The sequence below is a fragment of the Pseudophryne corroboree genome, chromosome 3 (assembly GCF_028390025.1).
Source record: "Pseudophryne corroboree isolate aPseCor3 chromosome 3, aPseCor3.hap2, whole genome shotgun sequence".
NCBI lineage: Eukaryota > Metazoa > Chordata > Amphibia > Anura > Myobatrachidae > Pseudophryne > Pseudophryne corroboree.
This window is the reverse complement of record NC_086446.1, coordinates 225,079,067-225,102,359: the sequence shown is the minus strand read 5'-3', so window position 1 is coordinate 225,102,359 and position 23,293 is coordinate 225,079,067. Positions and strand designations below refer to the sequence as shown.

The 23,293-nt window shown below is 47.0% G+C and overlaps 1 protein-coding gene across 2 annotated transcripts in view; it reads right to left on the bottom strand.

Moving 5' to 3' along the window:
• OGDHL (oxoglutarate dehydrogenase L) overlaps positions 1-23,293 on the bottom strand; it is a 245,586-nt gene that overhangs the window by 181,660 nt on the left and 40,633 nt on the right. Inside the window, exon 2 of one of the 2 annotated variants that reach the window (XM_063958855.1) lies at positions 10,009-10,075. The exons of the other annotated variant lie outside the window; for it this stretch is intronic. The gene's annotated coding sequence lies outside the window, so the exon portion shown is untranslated. The remainder of the gene's footprint in view (positions 1-10,008; positions 10,076-23,293) is intronic. 2 annotated transcript variants of the gene reach the window in all.

The following is a 23,293-nucleotide window of genomic DNA, read 5'->3' as shown; positions in this document are numbered from 1 at the left end:
TTGAAGCACTGGCACTCTCCCTCTGAGCCAGCCCCCTTTTGTAAGGGGAGAACACGCAGGATTGGCTGTACACAGATTGGGAACTTCATTGGTAATACTCTGGTCTTCAACATGGCTGCCCCCAGCACAGGAGACATACTTAGCTGTTAGCACACAGCTTTAGCCAGCTTCTGTCTCTGACACACTAAACTGTGTCACCACTAGAGGACCTTACCGCAGTGATCCCCGCCGCAGCGCCCGGCTCTCCAGACCCTCAGCCCCCGGCCCTTGGCAGCCGCACATCCGTCAGGGAGATCCTGCCGCCGCAGCAGCGCCAACCAGCGGGACAGCAACCCACGGAAGCACCCGCCGGAGGTGAGGCTCCGGAGCCTGACAGATTTTTGCACATCAGCGTAAAGGTCTGAATCAGCCCCTATATTCTTTAAATAATTTATTCTTAGCTGTACTGGACAATTTGTTGTGTTTAATACGTTGGCCACAACAATTACAATACTTTCATTGCAGTGATTCATTGTAAATTAAGTACAGCCTTCAGCATAGCTATTAAATTATGCTTTATTTTTCATTTTAATGTTGAGAATATAAAACAAATTTGCTTGTCAAAAGCAGTCAGTAATAATTAGCAGAATTTTATTTCATGAAATATTATAAATGTTAAGGTCATAAATAAAACTATTTGCTTTCAGGACATGTACATTGTCTAGACAGATAAAGTTTATGAAATGATTTGTTAATGTGAAGTTACATGAAATGTGTATAAAATACCAAAACAACTAAGGAAAAGGGGAAAGGAAATATTCTGAAATGTCTAACACCTGACATACCAAACGTCTGGAACGCCTGCTGAGATGAACTATGGAAAATCTAGTATCTAATATATATAGAACCTATATTGAATTTACAGGTATAAGTGGATTGTGGCATGCCTTAAAAGGAAATTACAATGTTTGAAGCCATTTTCCTATAAATGATTTTGTTTTGGGAATCAACCTGTAATCTTAAATGTAACTATCCTTAAGGGAATATGGTTACAGTATATGTTGTTGTAAGGGACAGGATACTGCTGGGAGCAAGAGCACCTCCTAGTGCAAAATTCTGCAATCAACACCATGACATGTATTCACCTGAAAAGCGATTTAGCCCTGTACCAAAGGAAAAATAGGCTAATCTGAAACTAAAGGTCTGCCAACTCCAACAACATGTTCCAGAAAGAATTCTTCTTTTTCCACAGACAAATCTCAAAATCAGAAATATGAACAGGCAACATAATATAGTGTAATCCAGTTTGGTAAAATAATCTATGACACCATCCAGACTCAAGGAGCCAATACTGCAATCACCAAATCACCCAATCTGTTTCATCATATGTTCTGAACATCAAGGGTACCCCTGTAAGCAGGGAGCCGGCAGCCTGGATGCACACAATGGGTGCATGTGTCTGATTCTGCTGGTATATGAGCGAGGACACTGCTTCGTGATCCCTTGCTCTACGATCTTTCACATACAGCGTGCCCTGGATGTATTTTGTCACAGGGTGACAATAGATTACAACTCCCAGCAGAGTGCTCTCCAGTTGCAGCATAGAGCAGGGAGCTGGCAGCGTGATTGCCCAAAGATGTAGCAGCGTGTCTTTGAGCCTGTTCCTGACCTCTCTGCTAGTACTGGATTTGCAGAGGTTTCTGAGTTCCCCACAGCACAGGGGGGACTTTATTAAGTCATCTGCACAATGCACTACAGTACTTTCAGCTGGGCTTATGAGGCCTCAGAAGCCATCCTAGGTTTGTTTTTGTTAAGTTGGATGCCCTATAGACTAACAGTGATCTACCTTTTGGCCAGGTCTGCTGTGCAGAGTCCACAAGAAACCAATTTCCTTGACACAGAGTGAAAACCACACTTTAGTAAACATTTCTCCCTGTATCTCAGAAATATATTCTCACAATTTAAAGGCTGATACAATCACCATACACCAAACTGATCCTGATGTTCACAATCCTGACAGGGGTGAGGTACATACTGTACCTATTCCAGCTGCCGGTATCCCAGGATGCTGACCTGGTTGGGATTCCGGCATTGGTGTACTGACAGCTGTCGGGAATCAGGCGTTGGGATTTTGGCTCCCGGGATCCCGACAGCTGGGATCCTGAACGTATACCTCTTGGACTGCAAATGGCATGAGGAAATTGCTATGAAATACTATACATTAGAGAAAACTACGGGGCCTATGTAATAAGCCTTGGAGAGAGATAAAGTGGAGAGAGATAAAGTACCTACCAACCAACCAACCATCTCATATCAATTTTCAAACACACCCTGTAACATGGCAGGAGCTGATTGGATGGTACATTATCTCCGTCCACTTTATCTTTTTTTAAAGCTTAGTACATAGACCTCTGTATCTGTTGCCTTAGCTCCTGACCATCCAGCCACCAGTGGCTGAGAGATTCAAACAGAGATGTATCAAGGCCATGAGTATAGAGCTTGTGTTACTTCAGCATAACATTAATGACTTTCTGTTTATCATCGGCAACATGGTACACTCCACTGCTGGAAAATCACCCGCCATGTTGTTTCTATAGAGGAACTTGAGCCACAGTGGTGCAAGTAGAAATATTTTCTTAGTGGTAATGAGTGTTCGCAGCGGAAAATGGGCGTGGCCACATGCCATGAAGGGGCGTGCTTATTCACCACTATGGGGAGTGGCTACAAGACTGTAGGGCCATGGCCACAAGACACAGCCCCTTTTCTTTGCACCCTGAAGGCAAGGCTAGAAATATATAGTAATGCCTCCAGGATAACAGAAATATATAGTAAATCCCCCAGTATAATAGAAATATATACTGTAGTAGTGCCCCTGGTATAACAGAAGTAATGCCCCCAATTTAATAAAAACATACAGCAATGCCCCATTATAGTAGGAATTATACTGTAGTAGTGCCCCTGGTATAAGAGAAATAATAAGATTTTACACTTACCGGTAAATCTATTTCTCGTAGTCCGTAGAGGATGCTGGGGACTCCGTAAGGACCATGGGGAATAGACGGGCTCCGCAGGAGACATGGGCACTTTAAGAAAGACTTTGGATTCTGGGTGTGCACTGGCTCCTCTCTCTGTGCCCCTCCTCCAGACCTCAGTTAGGGAAACTGTGCCCAGAGGAGATAGACAGTACGAGGAAAGGATTTTGTTAATCCAAGGGCAAGATTCATACCAGCCACACCAATCACACCGTATAACTTGTGATAAACTACCCAGTTAACAGTATGAACAACAACATAGCCTCGGTTCAACCGATTAACCAACACATAACCCTTATGTCAGCAATAACTATATACAAGTCTTGCAGAAGAAGTCTGCACTTGGGACGGGCGCCCAGCATCCTCTACGGACTACGAGAAATAGATTTACCGGTAAGTGTAAAATCTTATTTTCTCTAACGTCCTAGAGGATGCTGGGGACTCCGTAAGGACCATGGGGATTATACCAAAGCTCCCAAACGGGCGGGAGAGTGCGGATGACTCTGCAGCACTGATTGAGCAAACAGGAGGTCCTCCTCAGCCAGGGTATCAAACTTATAGAACTTTGCAAAGGTGTTTGACCCCGACCAAGTAGCTGCTCGGCACAACTGTAATGTCGAGACCCCTCGGGCAGCCGCCCAAGAAGAGCCCAGCTTCCTAGTGGAATGGGCCTTAACCGATTTAGGCAATGGCAATCCTGCCGTAGAATGTGCCTGCTGAATCGTGTTACAGATCAAGCGAGCAATAGTCTGCTTTGAAGCAGGAGCGCCAACCTTGTTGGCTGCATACAGGACAAATAGTGCTTCTGTTTTTCTGACTCTAGCCGTTCTGGCCACGTAAATTTTCAAAGCCGTGACCACATCCAGGGACTCGTAATCCTCCAAGTCATGCGTAGCCACAGGCACAACAATAGGTTGATTCATATGAAAGGATGAAACCACTTTAGGTAGGAATTGAGGACGAGTCCGCAATTCCGCCCTATCCACATGAAAAAACCAGATAGGGGCTTTTATGTGATAAAGCCGCCAATTCCGAGACTCGCCTACCCGAAGCCAAGGCTAGCAACATGACCACCTTCCAAGTGAGATATTTTAACTCCACCGTTTTGAGTGGTTCAAACCAATGTGACTTAAGGAAACTTAACACCACATTAAGATCCCAAGGCGCCACCGGAGGTACAAAAGGAGGCTGAATATGCAGCACTCCCTTCACAAATGTCTGTACTTCAGGAAGAGAAGCCAATTCTTTTTGAAAGAAAATGGATAAGGCCGAAATTTGAACCTTTATGGACCCTAATTTTAGGCCCAAATTCACTCCTGTTTGAAGGAAGTGAAGGAGACGGCCCAAATGAAACTCCTCCGTAGGAGCAGTCCTGGCCTCACACCAAGAAACATATTTTCGCCATATACGGTTATAATGTTTCGATGTCACGTCCTTTCTAGCCTTGATCAGGGTAGGAATGACTTCCTCTGGAATACCTTTTTCTGCTAGGATCCGGCGTTCAACTGCCATGCCGTCAAACGCAGCCGCAGTAAGTCTTGGAACAGACAGGGCCCCTGCTGCAGCAGGTCCTGCCTTAGAGGAAGAGGCCACGGATCTTCTGTGAGCAACTCTTGCAGATCCGGATACCAAGTCCTTCGTGGCCAATCTGGAACAATGAGGATTGTTTTCACCCTTCTTTGTCTTATTATTCTCAACACCTTGGGTATGAGAGGCAGAGGAGGGAACACATAGACCGATCTGAACACCCATGGTTTCCCAAAGCGTCTACCGCTACCGCCTGAGGGTCTCTTGACCTGGCGCAATACCTCTTTAGCTTCTTGTTGAGCCGGGACGCCATCATGTATATCTGAGGCAGTCCCCACCGACCCACGATCTGTGCGAAGACTTCCTGATGAAGTCCCCACTCTCCCGGACGCAGGTCGTGTCTGCTGAGGAAGTCCGCTTCCCAGTTGTACACCCCCGGGATGAACACTGCTGACAGTGCGCTTACATGACCTTCCGCCCAGCGAAGAATCCTGGTGGCCTCTGTCATGGCCACTCTGCTCCTTGTGCCACCTTGGCGGTTTACATGAGCCACTGCCGTGACATTGTCCGACTGAATCAGAACAGGTTTGTCCCGAAGTAATGCCTCCGCTTGATGGAGGGCGTTGTATATGGCCCTCAACTCCAGGATATTGATGTGGAGACAAGTCTCTAGACTTGACCAGAGACCATGAAAATTTCTTCCCAGAGTGACTGCACCCCAACCTCGGAGGCTTGTGTCCGTGGTCACCAGGATCCAGTCCTGAATGCCGAACCTGCGACCCTCTAAGAGGTGTAGCCACCACAGGAGAGACACCCTGGCTCTGGGAGACAAGGTGATCTTTTGATACATCTGTAGATGAGACCCGGACCACTTGTCCAGTAGGTCCCATTGAAAAGTCCTCGCATGGAACCTGCCGAAGGGAATGGCCTCGTAAGATGCCACCATCTTCCCCAGGACTCGAGTACAGTGATGCACTGAAACCTTTTTTGGCTTCAACAGGTCCTTGACCAGAGTCATGAGCTCCTGAGCGTTTTCCATCGGAAGAAAAACCTTTTTCTGTTCTGTGTCCAGAATCAGGCCCAAAAAGGTCAGACGCGTTGTAGGAACCAGCTGGGACTTTGGAATATTGAGAATCCAGCCGTGTTGCTGCAACGTTCTCACAGACAGTGACACACTGTTCAGTAACTTCTCTCGGGATCTCGCCTTTATGAGGAGATCGTCCAAGTATGGGATAATTGTGACACCCTGCTTGCGCAGGAGCACCATAATTTCCGCCATCATCTTGGTGAAAATTCTCGGGGCCGTGGAAAGCCCAAATGGCAACGTCTGAAATTGGTAATGACAGTCCTGTACCGCAAATCTCAGGAACGCCTGGTGAGGAGGAAAAATCGGAACATGAAGGTATGCATCCTTTATGTCCAGGGAAACAATCCAATCCCCCCCCCTCCAGGCTGGCGATGACCGCTCTGAGCGATTCCATCTTGAACTTGAACTTTTTTAAGTACAGGTTCAGGGATTTTAGATTCAAAATGGGTCTGACCGAACCGTCCGGTTTTGGGACCACAAACAGGGTTGAGTAATACCCCTTTCCTTGCTGGAGAAGAGGAACCTTGACTATCAACTGCTGAAGATACAATTTTTGAATTGCAGATAACACCATCTCCCTCTCTGACGGAGAAGCCGGCAGAGCCGATTTGAAAAACCGGCGAGGAGGCATCTCTTCGAATTCCAGCCCGTATCCCTGAGAAACAATCTCTATTGCCCAGGGATCCACCTGTGAGCGAACCCAGATGTGGCTGAAAATTCGAAGACGTGCCCCCACCTGAGCCGACTCCCCCAGGGGAGCCCCAGCGTCATGCGGTGGATTTTGCAGACAGAGGGGAGGACTTCTGGTCCTGGGAACTAGCTGTGTGCAGCTTTTTTCCCTTGCCTTTACCTCTGGTAAGAAAGGACGATCCCCGTACCTTCTTGCTTTTATTTGAACGAAAGGACTGCATTTGATAATGAGGCGCCTTCTTAGTATGTTGCGGGGGAACATAAGGTAAAAAATTAGATTTACCAGCTGTAGCAGTAGAGACCAGGTCCGAGAGGCCTTCTCCAAACAACTCCTCCCCCTTGTACGGCAACGACTCCATATGCCGCTTTGAGTCAGCATCCCCCGTCCACTGTCGGGTCCACAAGAGTCGCCTAGCAGAAACAGACATAGCATTTATTCTGGAGCATCCTTGATATGCGCTAGGGTCATTAGAATGGTATCCTTATCTAGGGCATCAATCTCATTAGATAAGGAATCAGTCCATGCTGCGACAGCACTACAAACCCAGGCCGATGCCATCGCAGGTCTAACAATAGTACCGGAATGTGTGTAAATGTACTTTATGGTAACTTTCTGCTTACGATCAGCAGGATCTTTGAGGGTAGCCGTATCCTGGGAAGGCAGTGCCACCTTCTTGGATAAGCGTGTCAACGCCTTGTCTACTTTAGGCGAAGATTCCCATCGTATCCTATGCTTTTGTGGGAAGGGATACGCCATAAGAATCCTTTTGGGAACTTGTAATCTCCTGTCTGGAGATTCCCAAGCCCTTTCGCACAATTCACTTAGCTCAAATGAGGACGGAAAAGTGACCTCAGGTTTTTCCTCTTTATACATGTGCACCCTCGTGTCTGGGACAGGGGGTTCCTCAGTGATATGCAAAACCTCTTTAATCGCAACAATCATGTAACGAATACCTTTAGCCACATTTGGCTGTAATTTTGCATCCTCATAGTCGACACTAGAATCTGAATCTGTGTCGGTATCTGTGTCAGTGATCTGGGATAATGTGCGTTTCTGAGACCCAGAACGTCCCGGTGCCACTGGGATCTGATAACCCGACTGATCCCTAGCCTCAGTCTTGTCTAATCTCTTATGCAATAAATTTACATTAGCATTCAAGACATTCCACATATCCACCCAGTCCGGTGTCGGCAGTGCCGACTGCGACCCGACATTCATGCACTCCCCCTCCTCCTTAGGCGAGCCTTCATCGTCAAACATGTCGACACGTGCGTACCGACACACTCCCACACACACAGGGAATCTCTTTTCTGAAGACAGGAATCCCCTTAGGCCCTTTGGAGAGACAGAGAGAGAGTATGCCAGCACACACCCCAGCGCTATATGACCCAGGAGAAAAACACAGAATGTTTACCCAGTAGCGCTGTAGTATATATATTTGCCAATTATGTGCCCCCCCCTCACCCCCCCTCTACTTTAAAACCCTTCTGTCACCGTGTGTCAAGCCGGGGAGAGTCTGGGGAGCTTCCTCTCAGCGGTGCAGTGAAGAAAAAATGGCGCTGTGAGTGCTGAGGGAGAAGCCCCGCCCCCTCGGCGGCGGGCTTCTGTCCCACTCAAAGTTTGTAAAATATGGCGGGGGCTCTTTATATACATGTACAGTGCCCACCTGTACATATATATATAGGTTATTTTGCCATAGGAGAGGTATTTATTGCTGCCCAGGGCGCCCCCCCTGCGCCCTGCACCCTTACAGTGACCGGAGTGTGTGAGGTGTAGTGGAGCAATGGCGCACAGCTGCCGTGCTGTGCGTTACCTCAGTGAAGCACCCGAAGGATTCTGCCGCCTTAGACGTCTTCTTTCTTCGTTTCTTCCGGCTCTGTGAGGAGAACGGCGGCGCGGCTCTGGGATGAACGCCCAGGACGAACCTGTGTTCCACTCCCTCTGGAGCTAATGGTGTCCAGTAGCCGAGAAGCAGAGCCTATCATTTAAGTAGGTCTGTCCTCTCTCCTCAGTCCCTCGATGCAGGGAGCCTGTTGCCAGCAGTGCTCCCTGATAATAAGAAAAAATCCTAACAAAAATGCTTTCTTAGCAGGGAACTCAGGAGAGCTCCCTGCAGTGCACCCATCTTCCTCTGGGCACAGTCTAAAACTGAGGTCTGGAGGAGGGGTATAGAGGGAGGAGCCAGTGCACACCCAGAATCCAAAGTCTTTCTTAAAGTGCCCATGTCTCCTGCGGAGCCCGTCTAGTACCCAGCATCCTCTAGGACGTTAGAGAAATATAGTATGTCAACATAACAAAAGAAATATATAATATTGACCTCATGATAATAGAAATATATAGTTATATACCCCCGGTATAATAGAAATCTTTAGTAGTGTCCACATTACAATAGAAATATATAGTATTTCCCTCATAATGATAGAAATACATAAATGTGCGCAGGGGGGGTGCCTGGTGCGCACAGGCACCCCCTAATGTCTGGCAGCCCGATCTCACATGCCTGATGCAGCGATAGCCGAGCAGGCTGATTACTGTCCCCTCTGCGCTGCACCCTGTCAGGACTGCATTACTGACCGGACGCCTGGGTTAATGAAGGGTGCCACTGCCACCGGCTTTCAAACTCCCGACTCCACCTCCATGTACAAAGACAGCGTGATGTGACGTGATTACGTCATGCTGCTCGCACACCCACCCGTCACACCCGCTACATGCCCACCTCTCTCCTTCTATGCTATGCCAACGCCAGCCACTGATGAGAAGCAGCATGTAGCCAGCGTTCCTTTTAGGAAGACAAATTCAATACTGGCAGGAGGTCGGCAGCAGTATTGACACGTCACTCGTTTTTCCTGCAGCAGCAGTACTAGTCTGCGACTGTCAGTGTCAGTGAGTGACTGACTTGTAAATAAGCTGCTGCAGCTTGCAGGGGAAAGAGAGGGGGAGCCAGACCAGGCTGAGGAGGAGCACTGTAATTGCAGTGAGTGCCATCAGGGGTGTTTGTTTGGTGCACACCACAACATCTGACAATTTATCTGCTTTATTAGGATTGGTCCAAAGGTGGATATTTTATATTGCATTGACCGTCAATAGATGGTGCTAGACACGCCCAAAAGGCGGTGCTATACACACCCCTCCGACGGTGCACCCCCTAATAAAATGTGCTGCGCACGCTTATGTAGAAATATATAGTAGGGTCCACATTATATTAGAAATGAATAACCCCACACAGTAAAGTTGGAGACGCCCCAGCCTGTGAGGAACAACAGCTGCTCAGTGCCGATGCATCACACGAGCCGAGTGAAGGGAAACAGCTGCACTGAGGCGCCCAGCAGGGGACGCCGTCAAAAAGTGCACCAAGCCCAGACCCCAGGTTCTTCACGCCAGCCACAGCCGCCAGGAGAGGAAGCGTGTTGTGATGTCATGATGTCACCATCGTGCTCCCTGCAGCCCTGACAAAGTGGGAGGCACCGTCATGCTGCCGAGCACCATGGTGTTGTTGCTTGGTGGGGCAATAAAATTGCGGTAATGGCGGTTACTGGTGCAAGGTGTGCGTGCATGCATTGCACCAGAAGAACTAAAGGATGTCCTGCACAAAGAGATCATTTGAAACTCGTGGGATACAAATGTCTCAAGTCCCAGTGATGTCAACTTGTAGTGAATTGATAGGCTGCAATCTCATCCCCAAAAAATAGTACCTTGTTTTTGTGTAGGCATTGGATACTCTTTACTATAGGTTGGATGAGAAGAGATTTGTTTGGAAGTCTATAATACAAAATAAATAAAGTTATATTAGATACGATTTAGTCATCATTGTGCTGTACACATAATTTTCAGATGAACATTAATCAGAATATTCTCATATTATCTTGGTCTAAGATTCAATGTGGAAAAACAAACAGCCATTAAGTTGACTTATTTGCCAATGGAGTATTTAAGAAGGGCTCTTTGGGGGCTCTTATTAGTGAAGCTTTTGAAGTTCTTTCAGTGGCTGATTATAATTACTCAAAAGGTAGCTGTATTCACATGATTCCTTCACTAATCAACATCACGCAGTGATTAAAAGCTGATTTTCTCTCCCAGGTATTCCCCCTGACCGGGATGTCTACAATGCCTAAGGATCCACACTTGTTTACTTTCATGTTGTACAGTATTTATTTTATAGTCTTTTCAATATACTGTATGTTCTAGTTCTCCCAAGATAATATGAAAATGTAAATAATAATGGCCTATAAGCATATAACACTTTCACATTTTCCTCCCACATAACTTTGAACTGCAGCCTAATTATTGAAGAACTGACTAGAAAACTGGAGCAGTTTAAATAAGTACTTGAAAAGAATGTGTTTTCTGACTTCTCCAGTGAGGCATTAGTGGTTTAGCTTAGTACAGCGAGCGCCTCTTTGTAAATGTATTACAGAGTTTGGAGGTGTGTATCCTTAGTTTGGTTTTGTAATCTGTGATATCCAAGGCTCAATTTTGAGCTATAAAATTCAAAATAAAACAGTCTGAGTAGGAGCATTTTTAGTGAATGCTTAAATGGCTGAAGGGCTTATAATAGAGGGTTGGATACGTGATCCCAGCACTTGGGATGCCGGCTGTCTAAATACCAGCTGCATCCCGATGGTTGAGATCCCGACAGTTACAACTAACTAAGGTAACCCTGATCTCGTAATTCCCTAAACCTAACCCGCCTTTTCCGCAGACTGACCCTAACCCCCCCCCACCCCCTGCGCAGCCTAACCCTAACCCTCCCCGTTGGTGCCTAACACAAACCTCCCCTTCCCAAAGCCTAACCCTCCCTGTTAGTGTCTAACCCTTACCCCCCCTCCCCACAGCCTAATCCTAACCTTCCCACTCCCCCCCCCCCCCCCCGCATCCTTGCACTAACCCTCCCCCTGCAGCCTAACCCTAACCTTTCCCACCCACAGCCTAATTCTTTTTTTTCAACCTGGCAGTCCTTGTTCAGCATTCCGGTGGTTGGGATCCCGGCGCCAGCAATCACGGCGGCTGTCGGGATTCCGGCGTTGGTATTCTCACTGCCGGGATCTTAACCGCATCCCATAGTGGATGAGATTCTGCTATGATTACAGGTCTTCTGTAGTCCAAAATTTGTTACTGATGCGTATTTTCAAGGATCATGAAAAATATTTTCTAGAACTGGACTGAAGTGGTGATCGAGATGATTTACTTTTCTTAAGCCTAAATGGTCTTGATACCCAAGTCTGTAAAGGATCTAAAGTAGAGCCATGGGTGCTGAGAGGGAGGGAGGCGGGTACTTATTTCCAGGGCCTGGACCTGTTAGGGGTAATAGACATAAAAACACGGTTTGTTCCATGACCGGTAACTTTGTGCAAAGTGTTCCGAATTGACTAATATGCAGTGTGGGTCTGATGGAGTTCATTATTCTCCATGCCAGAAACTTGTAAATATACCATTGTGATCTTATGTTGTTGGAATGTAAAGTGGAAATCTGTTATATGGATAATGGTTTATACAGTGAGTTCAAAAAGTCCCTACTCAGTGAGCGCTGTCTTCTCTGCAGCCGTAGGAGCCCAGAGAGGAACAACCCCAGTGAGAAATTACAGAGCTCCATACACCATGCAGCACAAGTGTTTCTATTTTATTTCATGGAAAAAGTGTTTTAAAACAATTATGTTGTTATATTTCTTAGCACACATTCTCAGCTGGGACACTTGCTTAGCACACAGTCACTGCAGAGGAACTTTTTGAACTCATTGAATAATGTAGATACAGTAAAATGAATATATAGAATATGAAGATGTCTTATTTTATTCCATGATGTATCTGGTACCTTGTCATCATAAGGCAGCACATTTTCAGCAGTTAGGAAAAAAAAACATACTACAGTATATACATGGGTTGGGGATGGAATCTCGGTGGCCGGGATCCCGGCGGTCAGTATACCAACACCAGGATCCCGTCCATCAGAATGCCGGCAGCGGGGCATGCACTAGAAAGACCGTTGCGGACTTGGTGTCTCGCTGAACTCATCACAGGTTCTATTCCCACTCTATGGGTGTCGTGGACACCCACGATTGGGAATAGCCCTGGCGCAGCTGTCTGCATTCTCGGCGTCAGTCTTCTGACCACCAGGATTCCGATCGGCAAAATATTAACTACATCCATATACACATTACATTCACAGCAGAAAAGGAATATCTTAAATAACTTCATATTTCTGAAAAAATGGATGAACATCAAATATACACTGCCCCCAACACTGTCCCAACTTCTTGGTACATTCCCTCAGGCCATTTCCCTAAAAAGACATTTGCATTGCTGCAAGCACCTGGCAGCTCACCATATATATCTGCAGGCAAATCCTCTGAACCAGCCCACACACTGCAGCACAACCAGTAGCCGTTAAATGCCACATAGACCGTGATCCAGTGTACCACTCGTCCCTGCTGTCCATAGCATGAGGCAGCTCAGGATTTGGAGAAGGCGGCAGAATAGATGGAACAGCACATAGAGGGCCTGATTTCTCGGCACCACCTGTCCAGGATTGACAAGCCTCCATACTCATCCAGATGTAACCCTAATTGAGATTATTGTTGCATCAATTCTAGCTTATTATTATACAATGTATTTAATGTGAGATGATTTCAGAGTTTTCAAAGTTCATGATTGTAACTTTGCTTTAAATTTGTTCATCCATAGTTCCCATATTTAAATAATTATAAAACTTTGTATCTGTCCCTATAACTGAATACAGTATGTTGCATCAGTTACAGAGGACTGAAGGCTACCTGAAGGCTAAGGTTGTGGCAGGAAGAAATGATTCAGGAATGGTAAACAGGTTTGGGATCAGGATTATAAGCAAACAATAAGGCACAACAACCAACAGTTCTATCCGAGGGGCGACACTTGTTTGGGGGCGGCACTTGTATGCTTGTGTGTTTGTAGTGCCAGCCCAAAAAGTACTAGTAACTGCAAAATATATCCCCTGTACTCTACCATATGTCATCTTGAGTGCAAACGGGTAGGATATGCACATACTGCCCCTGTAGCTGTCCTACTAAATATGTATACATAATAAAAAATATATATATATATCATAGTAGCTTTTTTATTATTCTATTTTATTTGGTTATCATCATATGGGAGCTTATAACCAATCAATAAAAATATTAAAATTAGGCAGGTCGGGTGTGGCGGTTACTGTTGTGCCTCAGGGCACCCTCACCCCTAAATCTGACCCTAATGGCGAGTAGTTTATAGACTGTCCCTGTCACGATCCGGGTATCTGGACGCCATTTCTTACCCATCAGATGCCTCCTAAGGCTGGCTCAGCGCTCCAGGACCGGATTCCATCTGTTATCCTGATGTGTACATTCCTGTATCCTCTCCTGTCACTCTGGGACGCTGTCACAGTAAACGCCATATCACACCTGGCATGGCGTCTCCCGCGGCCTCCGCCGCCGTCCCTGAACTTCTGCATGCAGAGTGTCTGAGTGGCGATTACGTCAGCCGCGGCCTCCGCTGTGTCCGCGTGGTTGGATGTGCATCTGTCAGCCTGGCGCCTCCTGTCTCCGGTGGCCGGCGCCGCCATTACTGTTTTCATTGCCACATGGATTACAAACCAAACTTCCCTCCAAGTGTCTGCATGGGCGCAGCCATCTTGGATTCTGTCAGCTGATCATTTCCACCAATCTGTTCTCAGTATTGATAATCTGCATAATTGCCTAGCCAATCCCTTCCTTGCTGCAGGTATAAATACACTGTGCCTGAGCAAGGAAGGCGTCAGTGCTTTGGTTGTCAAACCTAGTTCCTGTTTGTCTCTCTCCTGTGATTGTCTTCCAGGTTCCAGCTCCTGTCTCAAGACTTCCACCATAGAGACCCGCACCAGCATTCCACCTGCGGTGTAGCCTGACTCTCCAATCCATTGTGGATTCATCTGTTTCCAGCTACAACATTACCTGCTTCCAGCTCAGCTTCCAGCAGAGTACAGCTTTCCTTAAAGGGCCGGTGTCCTTTCTACACTTTACCACTCTCCACCGGTATTATTATTTCTCCGCTCTCAAGTTCTACATTTCAGTTCATATTTCATCGCTCCCAAGTTCATTTATTATTTAACTGGTTCCAGCCAGTATCCACTCCGTGCTAACAACAGTCTGGTTCCAGCCAGTATCCACAGCAGCTGTTTTATCTTCAGCAACCCAGCTTTTCCTGGAACACCAGCTGGCACAATCCTGGGTTATCTCCATTGCTACAGTCGGGCCTGGTAAGGACTTTCCATCTAGAAGATCATAAGAACTATCTCACACTACCAGTGCCCTGTGGCTCCTGCCATCCTGTAGTACCCAGGAACTGTATTTATTCTTTGCTGACTTTTACGTTTTCTTTTACTGCTGCTGTGTTGCGGAGTTGTCATAATAAACATCATTGACTTTTATCCAAGTTGTCGTGGTCACGCCTTCGGGCAGTTATTATTCATGTTACTTACATGTCCAGGGGTCTGATACAACCTCCCAGGTTCCGGTACATCTCAGCCCCTACAACTGAGGCTGCCTCCCGTCAGCTCAGGCCCTCAGTTGTGACAGTAAGCACTGACCTAATGAATCCAGCCGGAGACCAGGATCAAGCGGCCAGGCCGATGCAAGAACTGGCAGCCCGACTAGAACATCAGGAGGCTGCACAGGGCCACATCATCCGCTGTCTCCAGGATCTCTCTACTCGGCTGGATGGGATTCAGACAACTCTCCGTGGATCAGGCGCGTCTGGTGCGTCAACCACAGTGACTCCAGCTATAACCCCACCCACCTTACCCATTTCTGCTCCACGTCTTCATCTTCCAACGCCAGCAAAATTTGACGGATCTCCAAGATTCTGCAGGGGATTTCTCAACCAGTGTGAGATTCAGTTTGAGCTACAACCTGGCAATTTTCCCAGTGACCGTACAAAAATTGCCTACATTATTTCTCTTCTCAGTGGCTCAGCCCTTGATTGGGCATCACCGTTATGGGAGAGGTCCGACACCCTGCTATCTTCCTACACTGCCTTCGTGTCAACATTCAGGCGCATCTTCTACGAGCCAGGCCGGGTAACCTCAGCTTCATCCGAGATTCTCCGTTTACGCCAGGGGACACGTACTGTAGGACAATATCTGATACAGTTCCAGATCCTGGCATCCGAACTGGCATGGAACGACGAGGCCCTGTATGCTGCATTCTGGCATGGCTTATCTGAGCGTATTAAAGATGAGTTAGCTACCAGAGACTTACCTTCTAAGTTAGATGAGCTAATCTCACTCTGCACGAAAGTTGATTTACGTTTCAGAGAGAGAGCAACTGAGCGTGGAAGATCATCTGCTCCAAAATCTTCTGCTCCTCCTCCTCGTCAACTGTCACCATCTAAAGATGAGCCCATGCAACTTGGCCGTTCCCGTTTAACTCCTGCTGAGCGCCGAAGACGTCTCTCCGAGTTTCTCTGTCTCTATTGTGCAGCTCCGTCTCACACCATTAATGCCTGTCCCAAACGTCCGGGAAACTCCAAATCCTAGCTCGCCAAGGAGAGGGCCGGCTAGGAGTAATGATCTCCTCTCCATCTCCTCAAGATTGTAATCTCCCAGTCTCGCTTCAAGTTGCTCAACGTTATCGGAACGTCATTGCCCTCCTTGATTCCGGAGCAGCTGGGAACTTTATTACCGAAGCCTATGTTAAACGGTGGTCCCTACCCACCGAGAGACTTCCTTCGTCCATTTCTTTAACTGCCGTGGATGGCAGCAAAATTTTTGATGCAGTTATTTCTTTAAGGACTCTACCAGTTCGTCTGAGAGTGGGAGTTCTTCATTCCGAACTTATTTCTTTTTTAGTGATTCCAAGAGCCACACATCCTGTGGTCCTGGGCCTTCCATGGCTCCGTCTTCACAATCCTACAATTGATTGGACGACTACGCAAATCCTGGCATGGGGTTCCTCCTGTGCTGAGACATGTTTGTTTAAAGTATTGCCTGTCTGTTCTTCCTCCCCCAGGTCGTCTGATGTTCCACCTCCTCCATATCAAGATTTCACGGATGTGTTCAGTAAAGCTTCTGCTGATATCCTTCCTCCTCATAGAGAATGGGACTGTCCGATTGATCTCGTTCCAGGGAAGGTTCCACCTCGAGGCCGAACTTATCTGTTGTCTCTGCCTGAGACGCATTCTATGGAGGAATATATTAAAGAGAACCTAGCAAAGGGGTTCATTCGACCTTCTTCTTCTCCAGCCGGCGCAGGCTTCTTTTTTGTAAAAAAGAAAGATGGTGGTCTGCGGCCGTGCATCGACTACAGAGGTTTGAACGACATTACCATCAAGAACCGTTATCCTTTACCCCTGATTACTGAGCTCTTTGACAGAGTTAGCGGAGCTACCATCTTTACAAAGCTGGACTTGCGAGGTGCATACAATCTCATCCGGATCCGTGAGGGTGACGAGTGGAAGACCGCCTTTAACACCCGTGACGGACATTATGAGTACCTCGTCATGCCCTTCGGATTGAGCAATGCTCCAGCTGTCTTCCAGCATTTTGTCAATGAGATCTTCAGAGACATTCTATACCGTCATGTCGTGGTCTATCTAGACGATATCCTCATTTTTGCCAACGATTTAGAGGAACATCGTTTTTGGGTTAAAGAGGTTCTGTCCCGTCTCCGTGTCAATCATCTCTATTGCAAATTAGAAAAATGCGTCTTTGAAGTCAAGTCCATTCCGTTTCTAGGGTACATTGTGTCCGGTTCCGGACTAGAGATGGATCCTGAGAAACTACAAGCAATCCAAAATTGGCCGGTACCCTTAACCCTCAAAGGGGTCCAGAGGTTCTTAGGGTTCGCCAACTATTACCGAAAGTTTATACGAGACTTTTCCACCATTGTGGCGCCTATTACTGCTTTCACTAAGAAGGGTGCTAACCCGTCCAAGTGGTCTGTAGAAGCCATGCAAGCATTTCATCTTTTAAAACAAAGGTTCATCTTTGCGCCTGTTCTGAAACAGCCTGACATCGACTCTCCTTTCATCTTAGAGGTGGATGCCTCCTCCGTTGGAGTAGGAGCGGTATTATCTCAGAGGGCTAAAGATGGCCATTTACACCCTTGCAGTTTCTTCTCCCGGAAGTTCTCCCCAGCTGAGCGCAACTATGCCATTGGCGACCAGGAGTTGCTAGCCATCAAGCTCGCTCTAGAAGAGTGGAGGTATCTGTTGGAGGGAGCTTCTCATTCAACCACCATACTTACAGACCACAAGAACCTTTTATACCTGAAGGGCGCACAATGTCTCAACCCTCGTCAGGCCAGATGGGCACTTTTCTTTTCCAGGTTCGACTTTAAACTCCAGTTCTGTCCGGGCTCTCAGAATCGCAAGGCCGATGCCCTTTCCCGCTCATGGGAGCAAGAAAATGAGTCAGAGTCTTCAGACAAGCATCCTATTATAAATCCGTTGGCATTCTCCACGGTAGGGATGGACTCTACGCCCCCATCAGGGAAAAGTTTTGTGAAGCCGATGCTAAGGAAGAAGCTCATGCATTGGGCCCATGCTTCCCGTTTTGCCGGACATACAGGTATCCAAAAAACCCTGGAGTTTATCTCTAGGTCCTATTGGTGGCCAACTCTGAAAAAGGACGTCTTGGAGTTTATTGCATCTTGCCCAAAGTGTGCCCAACATAAAGTATCCCGCCAGTCGCCTGCGGGGCAACTGGTTCCACTATCCGTTCCCCGTCGACCATGGACCCACTTGTCGATGGATTTCATTACAGACTTACCCATGTGCAACAAGTTCAATACCATCTGGGTGGTAGTTGACCGGTTCACCAAGATGGCACACTTCATTCCTCTCACCGGTCTTCCGTCAGCTTCCAAGTTGGCTCAAGTATTCATACAAGAGATCTTCCGACTCCACGGTCTTCCTGAAGAAATTATCTCAGATCGAGGAGTTCAATTCACAGCCAAATTCTGGCGAAGTTTATGTCAAGTCCTCCAAGTCAAGCTAAAGTTTTCCACGGCTTACCATCCTCAGACCAATGGTCAAACCGAGAGGGTGAATCAGGACTTGGAGGCCTTCCTCCGCATCTATGTGTCCTCCTCTCAAGATGACTGGGTTCAATTACTTCCCTGGGCCGAGTTCTGTCATAACAACCAGTATCATTCTTCATCTGCTTCAACACCATTCTTCACTAACTTTGGATTCCACCCTAAAGTCCCTGAGTTCCAACCGCTTCCAGCAACTTCTGTTCCCGCAGTGGATATCACCTTGCATCAGTTTGCCAATATCTGGAAGAGCGTACGATCAGCTCTGCTCAAGGCATCGTTCAGGTACAAGAAGTTTGCGGATAAGAAGCGTCGAGCAGTTCCTGCTCTCAAGGTGGGTGATCGGGTATGGTTATCCACGAAGAATTTGAGGTTAAGAGTTCCCAGTATGAAGTTTGCACCTCGCTATATCGGTCCTTTCAAGATTGAACAAGTCATCAATCCTGTTGCTTACAGACTCCAGTTGCCTCCCTTCTTAAAAATACCCAGGACATTCCATGTTTCCCTGTTGAAACCGCTGATCTTGAATCGGTTTCATTCCTCACTTCCTCCAACTCCGAAAGTCCAAACTCAACGAGGCGTTGAGTATGAAGTGGCCAAGATCCTGGACTCACGTCACCGTTACGGTCAACTACAATATCTTATTGACTGGAAAGGTTATGGTCCTGAGGAACGTTCATGGACCAATGCTTCTGATGTCCATGCTCCTGCCTTGGTCCGGAGATTCCATTCCAAGTTTCCTCAAAAGCCAAAGAAGTGTCCTGGGGCCACTCCTAAAGGGGGGGGTGCTGTCACGATCCGGGTATCTGGACGCCATTTCTTACCCATCAGATGCCTCCTAAGGCTGGCTCAGCGCTCCAGGACCGGATTCCATCTGTTATCCTGATGTGTACATTCCTGTATCCTCTCCTGTCACTCTGGGACGCTGTCACAGTAAACGCCATATCACACCTGGCATGGCGTCTCCCGCGGCCTCCGCCGCCGTCCCTGAACTTCTGCATGCAGAGTGTCTGAGTGGCGATTACGTCAGCCGCGGCCTCCGCTGTGTCCGCGTGGTTGGATGTGCATCTGTCAGCCTGGCGCCTCCTGTCTCCGGTGGCCGGCGCCGCCATTACTGTTTTCATTGCCACATGGATTACAAACCAAACTTCCCTCCAAGTGTCTGCATGGGCGCAGCCATCTTGGATTCTGTCAGCTGATCATTTCCACCAATCTGTTCTCAGTATTGATAATCTGCATAATTGCCTAGCCAATCCCTTCCTTGCTGCAGGTATAAATACACTGTGCCTGAGCAAGGAAGGCGTCAGTGCTTTGGTTGTCAAACCTAGTTCCTGTTTGTCTCTCTCCTGTGATTGTCTTCCAGGTTCCAGCTCCTGTCTCAAGACTTCCACCATAGAGACCCGCACCAGCATTCCACCTGCGGTGTAGCCTGACTCTCCAATCCATTGTGGATTCATCTGTTTCCAGCTACAACATTACCTGCTTCCAGCTCAGCTTCCAGCAGAGTACAGCTTCCCTTAAAGGGCCGGTGTCCTTTCTACACTTTACCACTCTCCACCGGTATTATTATTTCTCCGCTCTCAAGTTCTACATTTCAGTTCATATTTCATCGCTCCCAAGTTCATTTATTATTTAACTGGTTCCAGCCAGTATCCACTCCGTGCTAACAACAGTCTGGTTCCAGCCAGTATCCACAGCAGCTGTTTTATCTTCAGCAACCCAGCTTTTCCTGGAACACCAGCTGGCACAATCCTGGGTTATCTCCATTGCTACAGTCGGGCCTGGTAAGGACTTTCTATCTAGAAGATCATAAGAACTATCTCACACTACCAGTGCCCTGTGGCTCCTGCCATCCTGTAGTACCCAGGAACTGTATTTATTCTTTGCTGACTTTTACGTTTTCTTTTACTGCTGCTGTGTTGCGGAGTTGTCATAATAAACATCATTGACTTTTATCCAAGTTGTCGTGGTCACGCCTTCGGGCAGTTATTATTCATGTTACTTACATGTCCAGGGGTCTGATACAACCTCCCAGGTTCCGGTACATCTCAGCCCCTACAACTGAGGCTGCCTCCCGTCAGCTCAGGCCCTCAGTTGTGACAGTCCCTTTCTTACCATACCGATGTTATATGGCTGCAGGGGAGGTGGGCCACCTAAGCTTCTAAGCCCAATAGAATGGCACTCCCACTATATATAGAATAAAATAGAACCTGCAAACATATTTTAAAACCGTTTTTATGGGTTTCAAAGAACAAAATAACACTAGAATTTCGAAGAATAACAGCATGGATGCCATTTTAGGAAAACTTTGATTTGATAATAAACTATAATTTGCTAATGATAGAAATAGGAAATAAGGGACATAACCATTGTGGTAGATATTGACAACCTAGGTTCCAGATACTTAACTATGGCCCTCATTCCGAGTTGTTCGCTTGCTAGCTGCTTTTAGCAGCATTGCACACTGTCACACGCCAGAGGCGGCGTTCACCGCGCTTACCCCTGCGTGCCTGCTGGTCGGTGTTGCGGCCTCCGCCTTCGGTGGTCCACGGGCTCCAGCGTCTGGCTGGCGCGGCTCCCGGCGGTTCCCCGGGGCAGGGGCGCCGCCATGACACCCGGCATCACGTGGGCGGGGAACTGGTGATGTCATCAGACTGTTCTGCCAATCCTGCGGAGGCGGAAGATTCAAAGTCAGACACCGGGCAGAGCCTCGGCGCCTGAGGATCGTCTTTTCCTCTGAAGTGGATGCCAGTGCTCCTGTTCTCGGCGGATCTCTCTGCAGTAATATCCCAGTGTCTCCGGCATTTCCAGGTGTCAGTTGTTGCACAGCTTCCAGCGTTCCCAGCCGCGGCTGGGTTCCACTGCGCTCCAGTCACCAGTGATTCTTGGAGTCAGCGTGGGCTGCAGGTTAAACTCCGCTCTCAAGTTTTGCAAGTTACCAGTGCCTTTAAACACCGCTCTCAAGTTATACAAATCCTCAGCGTCCTTTAACCCTCGCTCTCAAGTTATACAAATCCTCAGCGTCCTTTAACCCTCGCTCTCAAGTTATACAAATCCTCAGTGTCTTTAACCATCGCTCTCAAGTTATACAAATCCTCAGTGTCCTTTAACCCTCGCTCTCAAGTTATACAAATCACCAGTGTCTTTAACCACCGCTCTCAAGTTCTTCAAATCATCAGTGTCTTTAACCAGCGCTCTCAAGTTCTTCAAATCACCAGTGTCTTTAACCACCGCTCTCAAGTTCTTCAAATCACCAGTGTCTTTAACCACCGCTCTCAAGTTCTTCAAATCATCAGTGTCTTTAACCACCACTCTCAAGTTCTTCAAATTATCAGTGTCTCTAAAACCATCACTCATAAGTTCTTCAGTCACCAGTATCTTATACCATCACTCACAAGTACTTCCTGGACATTTCTCCATACGTTCCTTCTCTGTTATGTGACATTGTGTTGTCCTTTTCCTGCAATAAAGTTCTTCAATAATTTCATCAAGCCTTACTGTCAGAGTCCTGTATGAGGAAGACCTGTATCAGGCCATCCCTGTTCCGACCCAACTGTGGTTCCTCTTCCTTACCATCGGAAAAATCCCCGAGTTCACAACACCCCCAACCTAGGTCAGTGACAGCACACGCTAAGCCACCGCCTACTGGGAGTGAATCTTAGCATAGCAGAATTGCGAACGAAAGATTAGCAGAATTGCGAATAGAAATTTATTTGCAGTTTCTGAGTAGCTCGAGACTTACTCTGCCACTGCGATCAGTTCAGTCAGTTTCGTTCCTGGTTTGACGTCACAAACACACCCAGCGTTCGCCCAGACACTCCCCCGTTTCTTCAAACACTCCCGCGTTTTTCCCAGAAACGGCTGCGTTTTTTCGCACACACCCATAAAATGGCCAGTTTCCGGCCAGAAACACCCACTTCCTGTCAATCACACTCCGATCACCAGAACGAAGAAATTTCTCCGTTTAGCAAATTTACTTGGCGCAGGCGCACTGCGAACGTTGCACATGCGCAGTGTGCGACTAATCGCACCGATGCGAGGAAAAATAACGAGCGAACAACTCGGAATGAGGGCCTATGAGTGATCAAGTACAGAGGAGAGTTAGGGATTTCTTTCTGTGATTTGTCAGGGGATTTATTCGTGATAGTGGTTCAGCTTTCAAAAAATCACATCATTTTTTTAAATTTAGTTATTCAACTCTGGCAATTGTGTGTGTATTGTTGACTATTGTGGGTAAAAGTGGTGCTTAAGCCAAAATACCACAATCTCATCCTGTGTAGGGTTAATTGAATACTTTGTTTTCACTTTAACCAAATGGATCCTAACCTATCAATCAATTGTCTGACAGAAGTGATTGAGCATCAACATCAAAACCATTAATGTATCAAGTTGATTGGATTAGAGAATCATTTATGGTGACATGCTCAATAAATCACCTCCCATTCCTACGCACTTGCAGTTTTTCTTCTCCATCGTGTTTCCGGAAAAAAAAGATACACAACCTTACTCAGTAACTAAAACACTCGCTAAGTACCTACAGTATGGGAGAGATCTAAATCATTTATAACCTTCTAATTATCTTGAGTAAACAGATCTTAGAAGAGTCTTCTCCTTGTAGATCGCTTAGGAATAAAATAATGGAGATACATCTAGTCACAGATTATTCTAAATGTTTTAATATATGTGAATTGTGCTGCAGACAAACAGGTTTCAATTCATTAGATGCACGTTATAGTCCTGTTATATCATTTAATTCATTGAGCCTGCACCGTAGAAAGCATTTTCTTGCACTGAGCACCAGTCAGTGCCTGTGGTTAGTACGCCATAGAGTAATATTAACACTATTTGACATCCAGTCTCAGCTGCATTCAGCAAGAGGGTATGGGGCGAATCCAATCTGCTGTAAATTTAAACCTAAAGGCCCGTACACACTGGTCGATATATCGGCCGTTCTCTTGAA